This window comes from Manis javanica, chromosome 4 (assembly GCF_040802235.1).
Source record: "Manis javanica isolate MJ-LG chromosome 4, MJ_LKY, whole genome shotgun sequence".
Lineage (NCBI taxonomy): Eukaryota > Metazoa > Chordata > Mammalia > Pholidota > Manidae > Manis > Manis javanica.
Window position 1 is genome coordinate 99,337,108 of NC_133159.1, and position 15,004 is coordinate 99,352,111.

The following is a 15,004-nucleotide window of genomic DNA, read 5'->3' on the forward strand; positions in this document are numbered from 1 at the left end:
AGTATTCATCCATTTGTTTATTCATCAGCTACATATGTACTTGTGATCACTACAATGAAAGCACTGTCCTTGGTGCTGGAAATGTAGCAGTGAGCAAAACAAGGTCCCTGCTCTCATGTAACTTTGATTCTAGGGGGGTGAGACAGGTAATAGACAAACTACTAGTTTATAATAAAATGGCTAAGGGTGCTGAGTTTTATTAAAAAAGGACAGCAAAGAAGATGACAGAGTTGGGAATGGGTGGGATGAGGGTCTGTCTGAGAAGACACTTGAGAAGGCCTGAGACAGTGAAGGGCAGGGCCTGGAGGGAAGAACAGTGAACTGCCCCATGGCAGGGTCTTCCTTGCTAAGTCCAGGAGCTGCAAGGAGCATGCAGAATGGGGGAGAGGAAGGAAGGGTATGCAGTTGGGGCCAGGAGCCTTCTGCCCTGCAGGCTGTGGTAGGGCCTGATTGCAGTTATAACGGGAGCCCTGGGAGGGTTTGGGGCAGGGGAGGGCAGGGTGTGATTTACACTCTGAAAGTATAAACGATCTCTCGGGCTGCATGCAGAGAATTAAGTGATATGGTACATGTGTGTACTTATTACAACGCCTGGCTCATAGCCGTGTTTGTTAACTATTGGCAATCTTTATCATAAAAAGATAGGCCAGTCTGCCTTAATGTAAAATCTCCTGCAAGGTGAGAATCAAAATAATGAGTCTGTATGGCGCACTTGTGCACTGTGACCCTGAGCCACGTACACAGAAGCACAGACCACCCCAGCCGGGCAGGAACTCAGCGGAGGGGAAGGCAGCATTGTGCCAGGCGCGTGGGGCTGCTCCCAGAAGCAGTCCTGTGGGCTCTGGGTGCCCTGCCTGGACAGCCCCACCTCAGACGGGTCGCCTCCTTTAAGACAATGTGACATAACGGCTGATGCTCGGGTTAACCTCCCATTCCTCTCCCATCCCCCATTCCCTGCAACACACAAAACTAATTGTCCCACACAGCTGTTGAAGAACGGTTGCAAGAAATACTATTGCAAGTCAAACCAATAACATTAACTGAAAGCGTTTTATTTACTTTGAATGTTGATGCTTAAGGAAAAGCCAGGTTAATTAAAGGAAGGCAAGGGATAGATGGTGACTGCTTCAGGGTTCTTCACCCATTAACTCCATTATGCACACACTCACTGACTGCCCTGCCAGGACCTTCATGGTTTGGGGTCTGTTTTCTCTCTAGAACTTAAAGGTCTCCTGTGTGCAGGTAGATTTCAGCAGTATCCTTGACGTGTTTTAGCCAGATTAGGGTTACTTTTTGGTGGCAGATGTCACACAGAAGACAAGAGTGGGAAGGAGAAGAAGTCTGAACTAAGCAGGCAGGAACCTCAGAGACAAAAGAAGTCAGAGGTGACATGAGTGGTGAGAGGGACAAGTGGTGCCCAGTGCGGCAAGGGCCTTGCACCCCTGGAGGGAGAGAAAGCTATGAGGTGTGGAGGGCCAACCTTTCCCGGACCCCCTGGGCCCAAAGGGAGTGAGGCAGGATGCAGCCAGCTGCCCAGCGTGTGTATGAGGAGGCTTTGTGCCAGGCTCCTGCCTCTCTGCTTTCATTGATACCAATGTCAGCATGTGTGTGGGGCGGGAGAGCAAAGGCCCCTCTTGTGGGTCCAGACAGCCCCGACCTGGCATTTTCCCCTAAGATGTTCACTTCCATCAGTAGAATAAATTTGACTCTGAGGGTGTGAGAGGCCCCTCCTGGCTCTACCCCAAGGTCACTGTTTCATGAACTAGAAAGAGGCGCATGCCTGGGGGGCTCACTGCTCCTGCCTGCGTGTGACAGAATGTGATCACTTTATTACTGGTTCCTTGCAATGATGAACCAACCAAGAGTTGACTCACACTCATCTAAGAATTGTATCAGGAGAGAAATCAACAGTCAAATAATGGAAAGCCCAGCATCCGAACAGGGCTTCTAAACCTGTCACCAAGGCCCTCAGGAGATCATGAACGGAACTCAGAGGATCCATGAACATGGGCAGAGAAAATAATTGTGCTTTATTTTCACTGACTTATTCCTGAATTTTAGCATTTTCTTCCAACTGTAGGCCACCGACAACAAGTATTAACAGTATCTGTGTCCTTGTAACCAAGGGAAATGTGGATGTTCTGACACCATAACACCGTTATTGCAAATACTTCGCAATATCTCCACTCCTCTCCACACTGCAATCTTGGTAAGTTTTAGGCCTGACTGTGCCATTCGATGTGTTAATAAAGAAGCAGATATACATTACCACATCACACATTCATTTTTAATATAAATTTTGATGACTGTATTTCAGTGTAACTGATTTCCTTTATAACCTTACCTATCTTATTTTAAACATTTAAAAACATCATTCTGAGCAGAAGTCACGGACTTCAGAGGGGTCCCTGGTAGAAAAATAGCTAAGAACTCCTGAGGCAGAGGGAGGAGGAGAGAAAAGAGACCCAGGGCAGGGAGGTGTAGGGAGGCCCCAGGTCAGCCGGAAGAGAGCGCCTTGCCCCGGGCACATCTGAGAAGCCTTGAGGAGGAGGAGCAGGGGGAGGGTGGCAGTGGGAAGGGGAAGGGAACAGCAGCCAGAGCAGGCAGGAGACTGTGGCCTTGGGACAGACAGAAAACAGGACTGAGCAGGGGCTACGTCCACGTGGAGGGGGCACAGGAAAACTGGCTCCTAAAGGGGTGCAGGTAGACTCCACCCTGGGCTCTGCGTCTCCCTAAGCTGCACGCAACACATGTCCACCTCTACCTCATCCTCAGAACCCCTTGGTCTGTGGAAGATCCAGGTTCCCATCAGTCCTTAAAACTTCAGTCCCCACTGAGTGGTTCTTTGGTAACTTGTGTTCCAGCTGTCTGACTGGGTTTCCAGTGACTGTAAGACCTCTTCATCGACATCTTGAGGATGCAGTTAAAAAGAGACCCCATTACAAGAGCACCAGGGAACATCAAGTGCATAAGAATCGACACCCCAACATCCCAGACCTGACAACCTACAGCAACCCCCACACCATCCAGGTGTACGTTCACTGCTCTCTCAACCTGCTTCTCTCCTTTAGCCTACACCTTATTCCTCCTCTTCCTACCACATAAGTTTCTAGAAAGACAGACTACATTCCTCTCATCCTGTCCCCTCCCCAGCCCACTCGTTTCACTTCTGTTCCCACCACACCAGGGAAACGCCTTCCCTGAGCCGCCCTAGTCCTTCTAGATGCGATGTTTTCAACCCTCTTCTCACTTGCACCTCCACAACTTTCAGCACAGACAACATACTTTCTTTCAATCTCCTCTCTTACTTTCCAACACTGTTTTCTTTAGGTCCTCCCCACTTCCCAATCCTCTCCAGAAGTTCCTCTGTTCCTTTCCATCCCCTAAACAAGGCTGTCCTCTGGGGACCCACATTCAAGTCTCCTGGCCCTTAACACCCACCCAAATGAATTCCATGGCCACCTAAATGCTATGGTCCCAAATCTGTGTCCTCACGCCAGGCCACCCAATAGCCCCTTGGATGTCACACAGCAACACCCCACTGGTGCCTCACTCACCTGCCCGTGCCCTCTAGAGTCACTTTTTCCCTCTCACCCCCAAGCCCACCTGTATTGCTTAGGGTTCTCAGTTGCAAATAATAGAATTCAGTCTGGCTGGCTTAAGCACAAAGGGAATTAGTAACTAGTGAGATCCAGTTGTTCATTGAATTGTTGGGTGTCCTCAGAATGAGCAAAGAGCTGAGCATCTGAGAACAATGCCCAGAGCCGCACCACAGAATCGTCCAATGAGGGAAGTGCTGCCCAAAGCCAGGTGTGCTGCTGACGCAGGCCCCACATGCAGCCGCTTTCCTTGTGCTGCCACGTTCCTGCAGGCGCACATGGGCTGTCTGCCGGCAGAGCCTCTTCTCGCACCTGTGGGGCGCTGGGTAGTACCTGACACGGACTGAACACAGGGAAAGCATGCAAAGCTCTTGGGCAGCTGCAAAGCATGGTCGCCTGCTGTCCATTCTTCCTCCTGTGTGTCCGGCCACAAAATGCTCAGTGACCAAACCTGGGAGTTTCCCAGATTCCTGAATTTCCCTGCTTTTGTGAGTCATTTAGTCCTATCACTTGGACCTCCCCTAGATCTCGAATTCTTCCCTCCCTTCCTGTCCTCACCAGTGCTTTGAGCATCTTCCTGACTGGCCTCCAACCTTCAGGCTCACCCCACTTCAACCCATCTGCCATGCAAGATCAAAAGCTCTCCAAGCACCCCCCACTGACCTCAGGATCAGGCCCCACTCCTCAGCCCTGGCATCCAAGGGCTGGAAGGAACTGGCCCCACAATCCTTTCAGCTCCATCTCCCGTCATCCCCACCTGTACACACCACCTTTCCAGCAACACAAAACTACTCAGAGTTCCTCGCTAGGCCAGCCCCTGTTGTCCTTTGTACTGTTCCCATGCTGGTCCCCTTCCCTCTTGACTGGGTGGTGAGGCCCAAGGTTTCCATCCTAGTCCAGCCACTTTCTGGTGGTACAAATTTGGACAGGTTGCCACACCTCTCTGAACCTCAGTATTCTCTTCTGAAAAATAAGGAAATCCTCCCCCTAGGTATATTGTAAAAATTGCATGTCATAACTCTAAGCTGAGTGCTTAGACACTACAGTGGGCTAAAAGGTGGTCACCAAAATACCTGTCCCCATCCAATTCCAGGTTATGAATGTTATCTTATTTGGTAAAAAGGTCTTTGCAGATGTAATTAAGTTAAGGGTTGTGACATGAGATCATCTGGGATTATCTGGTAGGTCCTAAATCCAATGGCAAGTGTCCTTAAAAAAGGAGCAAAGAGGAGAAGGCTGTGTGAAGATGGAGACAGATTGGAGTTATGGCACCACAAGCCAAGGAATGCTAGGAGCTACCAGGAGCTGCAGGGGGCAGGGAAGGTTCTCCCCTAGAGCCTCTGAGAGAGCATGGCCCTGCCAACACCTTGATTTCCAACATCTAGATCCCAGACCTGTGAGAAAATACATTTCTGTTGTTTTAAGCCACCAAGTTTACATCAGCTTGTTAGGCAGCCATCAGCAAGCAGCACAGGCATTCAAAGGGTATCTGTCTTCCTCCCCCTCCTTCCTCATCCCCTCCAGCAGGGATCCCATCATGAAGGCTACCAGACAGGGTACCAGGGGGGCCAGGCCCTGGCCAGCCAGTGGCACATCAAAACCTGTGTCTTTCATGAGCCCTCGCTACAAAGAAGGCCTCCCTTGAACAGAGACGCTGCCCCAGCCTCTGCCCAGGAAGCGAACAGGAGCCCCAGTGTTCCAGCACAAGTCAACCCAGGGGCCGGAACCCAGCAGCCAGTCTGCCAGCTTCACTACCCAAGGACAGAGTAGGACGACTAGTTCTCATGTATCTTGGTTTCCTGAAGACCCCCCAGGAATGGGCAGCAGATGTTTGTTTCTCAACCTCTTCTAGGAAATACTGAAATACATTTTTCCCTGTGGAAATCTGTGGGTCTGTGGCGTCTGGGTATTTTAACTAAGACCTGTCATGATTCTTAGGGTCAAGATAAGGACTTAAAGTGCCAGGCATTGTAGGGGTATTCATGCCCCTACCCAGAGTTTTGATAGGTCTGGATTGGCCAAGGAAGAAGGCAGCCACAGGAGAAAAAGGGCTTTCTTTGCACATCCCCAGCAGCCACCGCCAGGAGAACACTTTGCACTTCCACTATCAAGCGTTAGCCCCAAGGCAAAGTGGTCTCTCCCTGCACTCCACTCCACAGAGAAGCTGCTGAGTCCAGAGAGGTTATAGAACTGCCTTCAGTCTCACAGCTAGGCAGCGGCAGACCCAATCTCTTGACCCAGCTATAACAGAGGAAGAAGAGAGTCATGCTAGAATGAAGAAGAGAAGCTGATATTGAGTCCTGGCTCTGCCACTTAACTCAGCAGGGATCCCTGCTCCTCCCCACACGTGGACTTGAGGGGCCCAAAGGAGAGAGGGTGTGCTGACACACTCTGTGAACTGGGATGTCTTCATCTACTGGGACAGAGGTCCTCAGCGCCATGGGAGTCTTCATCATTTAGCTCTGAAATTGAAAAGGAAAGTAACAGAACTGTCTTGTCAGGTCTTGGGGGTGGGACTCATTGAAGACAATTCCTATGGGGTTGGACAGGAAGGAGAGGCAGCCAGGCAGGACAGCATCATGGAGGAGTCCTCAATGCCCAGGACACATCAGGCCCAGGATGGAGGCTCACTTAGGAACTGCCAGGCTCACTGAGCAGCCAGTGAGGACTGAAGAAGGGGCACAGGGGGATTTTCATGAACTCCACTGTGTCCTCCCACATCACTCATCATTCCCATCCCATCCCCTTCCCCTCTCTCACTCCAGGGCATCTTCTGCCTGCCCCAAAAACCAAACTTGCTTCTACTCTGCAGCCAGACCCCTTCCCTGCCCCTGGGTGGGGATCTCCAGGGAGGTTCATATTTAAGGGACTCTGGGGCACAGAAAGGAAAGGACTGATGGGCAGCTCAAGCCTAGAGGCATGCCCCACGGACCTGGTGGAGCTTTTCCCATAAGGCCCAACCCAGGAGAAAGCCTGGGAGTTCTTACCTCTTAGGCCGTGTTCCCAAACTGTGGGTTTGGGAGGTTGAGTCTGAAGGTTAAGTTAACAGGTTGATAGGACAGTTTCCTACCCCACCTACCTCACCAGTCCTCAGGTCCCACCCAGGTGTCCAGCCTGCTAATCTCCTGACCATCTTCTTACCCAGACAGCCCACAAGCTGTCCTCTCTTGCACCACCCTGCCACCCCTCAGCTTCCAGACTTCTACCCCTAGATGGCAGGGTCCCCAAACCTGCATTATCACACTGCCTCACCGCAGGCACGTTTTCAGCCAGAGTAAGTGGGCTGCTTTAGGGCAGGTCTTGAAATGGTAGCCAAGCACATGAGGAAGAGCTGAAGGAGCTGCAACGTTTAGGCTGAGAAGCAGGATGATGAGGGCAATCTGAAGTTATGACGATCTATTTGGAGCAGTCCACCTGCATTATCAGATTTAGTTTCCACAACAATCCTGGGAAGGTATTATTAGCCCATTTACAGCTGAGGAAATGGAAATAACCACCCAAGGTCAAATAGAAGGCAATCACAGAGCTAGAGGCTGACCCCAAATCTAACTTTAAATGCCTGCTCCTAACCGCCACACACACTGCCTCTTACGTTTGAGAAAGGCTGTGGGGAGGGAAAGGGGAGCACACTTGCTCTGGGGTGTCAGAAGGCAAAAGTAGGGCTAAACGGTGGAATTTGGAAAAAGGATTTTATCTTTTGTGCAGGAATACTACCCCGGCAGATAAAGGAAGGAGCTGCATGGAGGCAGTGGGCTCCTTGTTGCTAGATATGTTTAAAAAGAGGCCCTCTGGGCATGTCAAAGTGTGGGCAAAGGGTCTGTTTGTTTCTATGCAGAAGATCAGGGCCTAGCTTGGATACCCAGAAAATGAACTAAGATACGATATGAGGAGGAGCTTCCGGCATCAGCACTCTCTGGAGGACTTGTGTCAGGGGGATGATCATCAAAAAGCCTCCACAGGGATCCGGACGATGCTGCGGTTGTGGCTGCATCCAGCCCACCATCTCCTGGACTTGCCATAGGAATGAGGAGGCAGATGTCTAGGCTGGCATGTGCATACAGTGAGACAACGAATTTGACCGGATCTGTATTGTTGGAACTCAACCAGGAGTTGGGAGGGGTGCAAGGTGTAGCACTCCAAAATCTCATGACTATAGACTATCTACGGTTAAAAGAACATATGGGATGCGAACAGATCCCAGAAATGGGCTGCTTTAATTTGTCTGATTGTTCAAGTACAGTTGGACAATATCCATCATATCATAGATAAATTTTCACAAATGCCTAGGGTGCCTAAATGGTTTTCTTGGCTTCACTGGAGATGGATGGTAATTATAGATTTGCTTTGTTTATGTCACCGTATTCCTATTATGTTAATATGTGTGTGCAAATTAGTTAGTAGTTTAAAACCTATACATACTTAAGGTACTCTACAAGAAGATATGTCAAAGAAATAATCAATCCTCCCATGTTTCCTTCCATATGCTACCTCTATAGCTTTTCTTCTTCCTTCCTAATTACAACCCTTAAATAGAATTCGTGCCTCATATCGAATTTACCAAGTATCATAATTCCTCCAGGTGGTAAAGATACCTCGAGACAAGTGCTAGGCATAGAAGCCACAGGGCATAAATCTGCAAAGAAGTAAAAAGCTAACCTTTTCAAACAATATGGCTTCTCTCTCACTTACCAACTTTACATTTCCCTGTATGGCCCCGGAAGATGGCTGGTTAGCCAGAGACGGGTAAGATTCCTCAAGGGAGGAACAACCTAAGACAGGCACAGTCGCATGGGGGCCATCAGGTGAGAATTTGGGGATCAACAGAGGTGAGGCTCAGAACCTCACCACCCCTGCTTTGAGAGAAATCTTCTGCATCCGTGGATGGCTTGCTGCCCTTGTCTAGCCTGGATTAATACCTAGTCCATAGGCACACACCTGATCATCTGATCATCTACATTTGCCCTCTTACAGCACTAAACTATGTTTTCTACCTTTATCTTGCATCTACCTACCACTTCAGCATTTTATTAAAAATAAAAATAATAATAATAATAGAGGGAGAAATGTGGGATCAATATATAAATCAAGTACAAAAATCAAATGAATATTCATATTTGACCTGATTGTTTATGGGTCATAATGCGTGATCAAAACCGAAAGTTTCTGTGATGAATGCCCTTGTACTGTTCACCATGTAAGAATTTATTCACTATGTAAGAATTCATTCACCATGTAAGAACTTGTTCGTTATGCTTCAGAAGATTGGAGACTGATGAGAATTAGGCTTGAGATGGATTAATGATTGTACATTGAGCATTGACTCCCCTATACTGAATTTTATTGTTGCTAACAACCATTTGATCAATAAATATGAGAGATGCCCTCTCAAAAAAAAAAAACAAAAAAAAAACTGTATATTATTCATTTCTTTGCTAGTCCAATACGTAGGATAAAAAAATTTTTAAATCCATTAATATGACTCAAAATTATTAATCCACTGCCTTTTTGTACTGCAATATGTTTTTTTCTCATTAAAAAATTTTACTAGCATCATTATTTAAATAAAAAAAAAAAAAAAGAGGCCCTCTGGCTTGCCATCTGGCAGGGAGGCCATAGAGGTGATTCTAGCCTTTGGAAGCTTTTAAGATTTTAAGAGACTGAATACACAAATGGACAAAGGCCAGACCGTGTATCAGAAGAGAGCTCTGACCCACAACCTGCAGCAACCAGCCCAGGAAACCAGCCCCTTTTCTATAGTAACTGGCCCCAAAAGCCCACCCGCTAGAAGTCAGGCTTGTCAGAAGTCAGATTGCTATCTCTAGTAACAATTAGGAAGCCAAACAACAGCCCCTGTGAACAATCAGGCACAAGTAGTCAGGACCTAAATTCATAACTGACAGCTTCCCTAATTTTTGTTCTTACTTAACATCTTGGAGCAACCAAAAAAATAAAGTACCCTTGACCAATCACATAGGATGCCCTCTTCTAGGTACCCAGCTTCCAGCTTCCCCATTTAACAGCCTCCATTCAGGGCACAGCTTTAGCCTTCCCACTGAAGAGCTTCATACTTCTCTTCCCACCTTGAGTATCTGCCAAGACACAAGCGACGGTGGCTGACTCCCTTCCTATAGCAAGCCCTGAAAATAGCCTGTGCATTTCTCATGTGGTCTTTGTTTCTTTCCATAATCCTTTCAACTGCTAAGAGTCAAATGAATGAGGGTGTATGTGTGTGAATGTGACTGTGATTTTATGTCTGTGTAAGGTCATATATATCCACAAACATTTGCATAAATCTCTTACATTATTTTTGCTCTGTGGAGCCCTAGGCACCAAGTCCAGATCAGTGTCTTTCTGGACTTTGAGTAAGGCCGTTGTAGAAGCTGCAACTCAGGCCCGACGACATCATGTCTCCTGGATTCATCCCTGACTGCAGGGGCAGATGGAGTGGAAAGTTCCACGTGAACTCAGATCTACCTGTGCCGACAGGGTCTGCCTACAGAAGGCCATCCTTCCCGCTTGAAGGCCCTGGATCTTCTCTGCACTACAGGAGCTCAGTCTGCAAGTGCAGGAAGTTCACCTGACCCCACTCCAGGGGATCCGTCAACCAGGGGGACAGGAGCCCGTAGATAAATGCTCCAGCCTAGGCCCTAGAAAAATCCAGACTCCGACGTAGAAAACACATTCTTTATTGGCATTCCCTCTTTCTCTTCCTCCCTTTCCCCACTGCTTCCTCTGATTTCCTGAATCACCTCCAGATAAACTACCAGCAACCAAGCCTTTCCTCAGGCTCTGTGCTGGGGACCCCAAGCCCAGATGTTACTCAACATCTTAGGACTTCATTTCCTTTCTCTACAAAATACGGGTTTTTCAGACCCTGAGCTTCAGGGACTGTCCTGGGAGGGAGAAGAGCCTCCCTCACTGGTGAGGTCCAGCAGGCTCCTGGCTGTTCTCACAGCACAGCACCATCTCCAGCTGCTGTATGTATTGGAATTCCATGTGAGCTCAGTTTCTCAAAGGAACTGTGTTCGGATTTGTGGGAAGACCTCTGGAAGACTGGTCTTGAATGTTCCCTCCAGAACCCAGAGGCAGTTCCAGAAAGGAGAGCCCAGGCCCCTAGCCACTCCTGCTGAGCTGGAGCCCCATCTAAGGGGCTCTGTGGTCTGAGGCCACATCACTAGGGCCTCCACTCCAAGGATATGCACAGAGCCCTCTGCCCATCTAGGCATGAGATCACATCAAAATGAAGCATGGGGTTAGTATGTGCCCTTGGCTGAATATTTCCAATGAATTTCTGGACATTCCTCCCTGGGATTGATTCCTTTGTCCCATAAGAGGACCCCCCAGGCACCGGAAACCTCTCTGGTTCATTAATTCATTGTCTCCCTATAAATGTCAAAGCCATCCCTCTAAGGGAGTCTGGCAATGTCTTTGAAGTGGCATGGCCATAAACAGCCCTGGTGCTGCCTTGCTAATGGCAGGGCAGGAAGGGCTCGGAGATAATCGGATGACTTTAGCCTCCTGCACTCTGATTACTCCCAGCCAAGTGGGAAGATGCCCCCACGTTGGAGGGCAAGGAGGGCAATTGTTAAACATCAGAAGCCCAGAACAAAGGAATTTGTAGTGGGCTGGAACCCCCTCCACAAGCAGTTGGGAGAGATTTCTTCCCCCTTGTGCAGGTCATAGCAGGTCCTTGGGAGAGGAAAGTCCAGGGGGTCAGTACATTTCCCTTAAAAATGAAATTCCACCACAATTTAACAAAACTGTGTGGGGAGAGGCACTTTGTTAAAATGAAATTTTGCCAGGTATTTGGGAAATAAATGAATTCTTTTATGTAGCCAAGATCTCTCAGGGGTAGGCAAGTAGAGACATGGAATTAAGGCACCCTATTTCAGAAAGAAAGAAAACATAATATGTTATAGGGTTGGGGAGGGTCTATGTGAGATTTCCAAAGAAAGTGGGCATTTGGAAATAGAGCTGAATGAGGCCAGCAGATAGGCAAGACCACTGGGGGGGCAAGATCCATCTTCCTGCTCGGATGGACAGCACCACCTCAGCGTGCTGACGAAATCCTCCTGCTGAAACACACACATGCCAGAAGTGCTGTCTATCACTAACATTTTAATTTTCTGACCTGACAAGCCAGGCTTTCTGACAGCGAACCCAGTTCCAATTCTCATCTCTAACTGGAGCCTCAACAATCTGTAACCACCAGAAACATACTCTAGGTTTGGGAGGCAGGAGACCAGAGGGACCAGGGAATACATAAAAAATGGGACATGAAGCAGGGGGCTCCCAGCCTGATCACTACTCATGACAGTATTTATTGAGCACCTACTATGTGTCAGGCACCACCCCCAATAACCCCACGAAGAAAAAATCCTTGTGGGGAGTAGGGCACAAAGGAGTAGAAAGGACATAAGCTTGGCAATCAGCTCTTAGATTCAACTTGGGGAAGTTAGTGGGCAAACAGGTGATTCATTCCAGGATACACAGACTGTCATAGAGGCACCAGTCCTATGGTGGATGAAAGAGAATGCTTCACGGAGGAGGGGATGCTGGTGCTGAAAGGAGAGCGGTGTTCACCCAGCAGACATGGAGGCACCCGGGCCAGAATAAGCAGTGTTTCTGAAGCCAGAAAGACAGGCAGAGCCCAGGGCATTAGGGAGCAATAAACAGATAGAGATTGGAAATGCTGAGAAGCAGGCAGTGAGGCTGGATTCTGGTCTGCTGAGCTAATAAATTTAGGTTTCTCCTTGTGGGTGATGAAGAACCATTTGAAGGAATCTGTGTATAAGGAGACCTTCAGCAAGGGGGGGATGGATAAGTGGGGTCCAGTCCAGGGACACTGGGCCAGCTAGGAGGCTATGTCAACAGATGGGATGAGATTGAAAAGCGTCCAGCCTGAGGCAGCAGAAGTGGGGTGGGGCCGAAGGAACAGGCTCTGGAAGCCTGGGGGACCTGCAGCCAGATGAGGGAGAAGGAAGAGTAGCAGCAGAGGGAGGCTGGGGAGAACCGTGTAGATGTCGATGCTATTGACAATCGGGGCATGCAGGAAAAGGAACATACATTTGTCAGGGTCTCAACAGGAGACAGGGGACCCACTCAGATGAGGATAATGCATGGAGGGGTTTTCACAAAGGTGTGGGCAGGTGCAGGGTAAATACAAGGGCTAATGCAGGAACCCAGGGCTAGAAACAGCAGCATGCCCAGGCTTTTGCCACTTCCAGGCCAGAAGACAAGGGAGAGAGAGAACAGTCACCTGGACAGGAGAGAGCCTGGAAGAGGAAATCTCTTGAGAGGATTTGTGCCCTTTCAGCCAAGGAACAGCCGCCCCAGTGGCATTACCAGGAGCATATCAGCAGGAGAAATGCCTTGTTTCACTTCCTCCAGGCTTCTGAGAGTTCCCCATTAGCCAAACCCAACTAGAGGCCAGTCAACACAGGAGCCCAACAATGCCAGTCCCACAGGTCAGCCTCCAGGAGCAGAGAATGTGGGGAGTGGACTTGAGGAGCAAATGTGCACTCCCAGAAAAGAGCAGATTTGGCAAAGTGAGGCGCCATGCCAGAGAAAGCCCCTTCTTCACTGCTCCTTACTATGTGGCCATGGTCAAGTTACTTAACCACTCTGACGCTCATAGAGAGGCTGGGGCTGAATACTTGGGAGTCATCAGTGGACAGGTAGATACCTTGGGGTGGCTCCATTTCCTAGAGAATGCATAGCAGGGACAGAGACACTGGGACACCTGGGGAGGCTGAGGAAGGATGCCGGGGAAGGGCCACTGGAGAATGTCTGCAGCAGCCTCCTCTGGCTCCTCCTGCACTTCCATCCTCTTCTCTCAGGATTTTCTTGTCACTGTTTCCACAGGCCTCCCATCAAAGTGTGAGCACATCTGCCCCCTCAGCCCATCTAGGCCAACACATGCTCAGTCCTTGTTGGTTGAGTGAATCAACAATATTATAGAAGCTGTCCTGAGAAGTGGGGATTGGTTAGTAGGCTCCAACAGTGGGTAGAACACAGCCTGGGGTAAAGGAGGTACTGAGTACTGGCCATGAGACCCTGCATCCCCTTGATGGACACTTCTTGAGGATTACCATGCTCCAGACAAGAGGCTCAGTCTCTGTGTTTGAAAGACAGTCACCCGGAAAAGCCTGACAGTCCCCCTAATAGAGCTCTTATGGCCTTTCAGCACAGAATGCTGTGAGTAGGTGGAGGGGTGTACCTCCTGACTGAAGGGGATTTCAGCTATGGGCAAGTTCACTCTGGACTTGGGGAGCCCATAAAATGACAAAGGAACACTGTAGGTAACAAGGGGCTTATACCAAGCTTTATTCTCATGGCAGTAGGTGGAGTGCTAGAATCCCACTACCTCTGGGGCAGTCTGTTAGCTGTCTCTGCGCACCCCCCCCAACTCAGCCTCTACCCCAGGCGCTGCCTCCGCTCCAGACTCTGTCTCCACCCAGGCTCTGTTCTGCTTTCCTCTGCCTTAGCACCTGGCTGAGCTCTTTTTATAGCAACACAGGCAATAATGACTTATCACCAACAGGTATCCAAGCACGTGCCTGCACAGTAGGCTAAGTATTACATCATGGCATGTACACAATGGGTAGATTAGAATCAGCTGAGGATCCTGGCCATGAAACTTCCATCATCCCTACAAGAGGCTAGGCAGGTTGGGAGGCAGGGGAGTTGAATAGTATTCTGGGAATGAGCAGAGCCTGATTTCTGGGGTGTGAGGAGGGTTGTGATATGCAAAGACAAACCTAGTTCAGTGTTTAAAGCAAAAATATAGTGCAAGGAGTGAGACCAGATCAGGTCAGTAAGCAGGCAGGAGCTCATGGAAGACCTGAGTGCCCAAACGGACTTTTAACCAAGTCCAAAGTGATGGGGGCCCCTGAAGGGCTTTGAGCAGGAGAAGAACATAGTCAGGTGTGCTTTGAGTGGACTACTGCAGAGGGATATTTAGTACATGTCATCTGGATGGTCGGTCATTATAATAATAATTAGCATGAAAAGCTTCTTTGAGTGCAGCCTTTGTACTTGCAAATGGTGTCAAGGTCCCATCCCACCAAGCTGTGGAGCAGAGCCCAGGTCCCTGGTGAGGGTAGGGTGTGCACTAGACCTCTGCAAGATAGTCCAGTCCCATTTACCTCTCGGAAACATGCAACCAGTTCACCTTCTCATGCTGGGAATCTGACACCTGTTAAAGCTAATAAACACACAAGGCTGACACAGCCCTCCTGCTCCCTCTGTGCTCTGCTATTATTAAAAAAACAAAAGATTTACCAGAGGACTGTGGCCTGTGAGCTGCCACGGGAAAGCAAATAGTTGTTCAGCAGAGGCACTGAGCTCCACAATTCCTTACACAGGGTAAGCCATGTAAACGCTTGGGAAAAACATACTCAGGA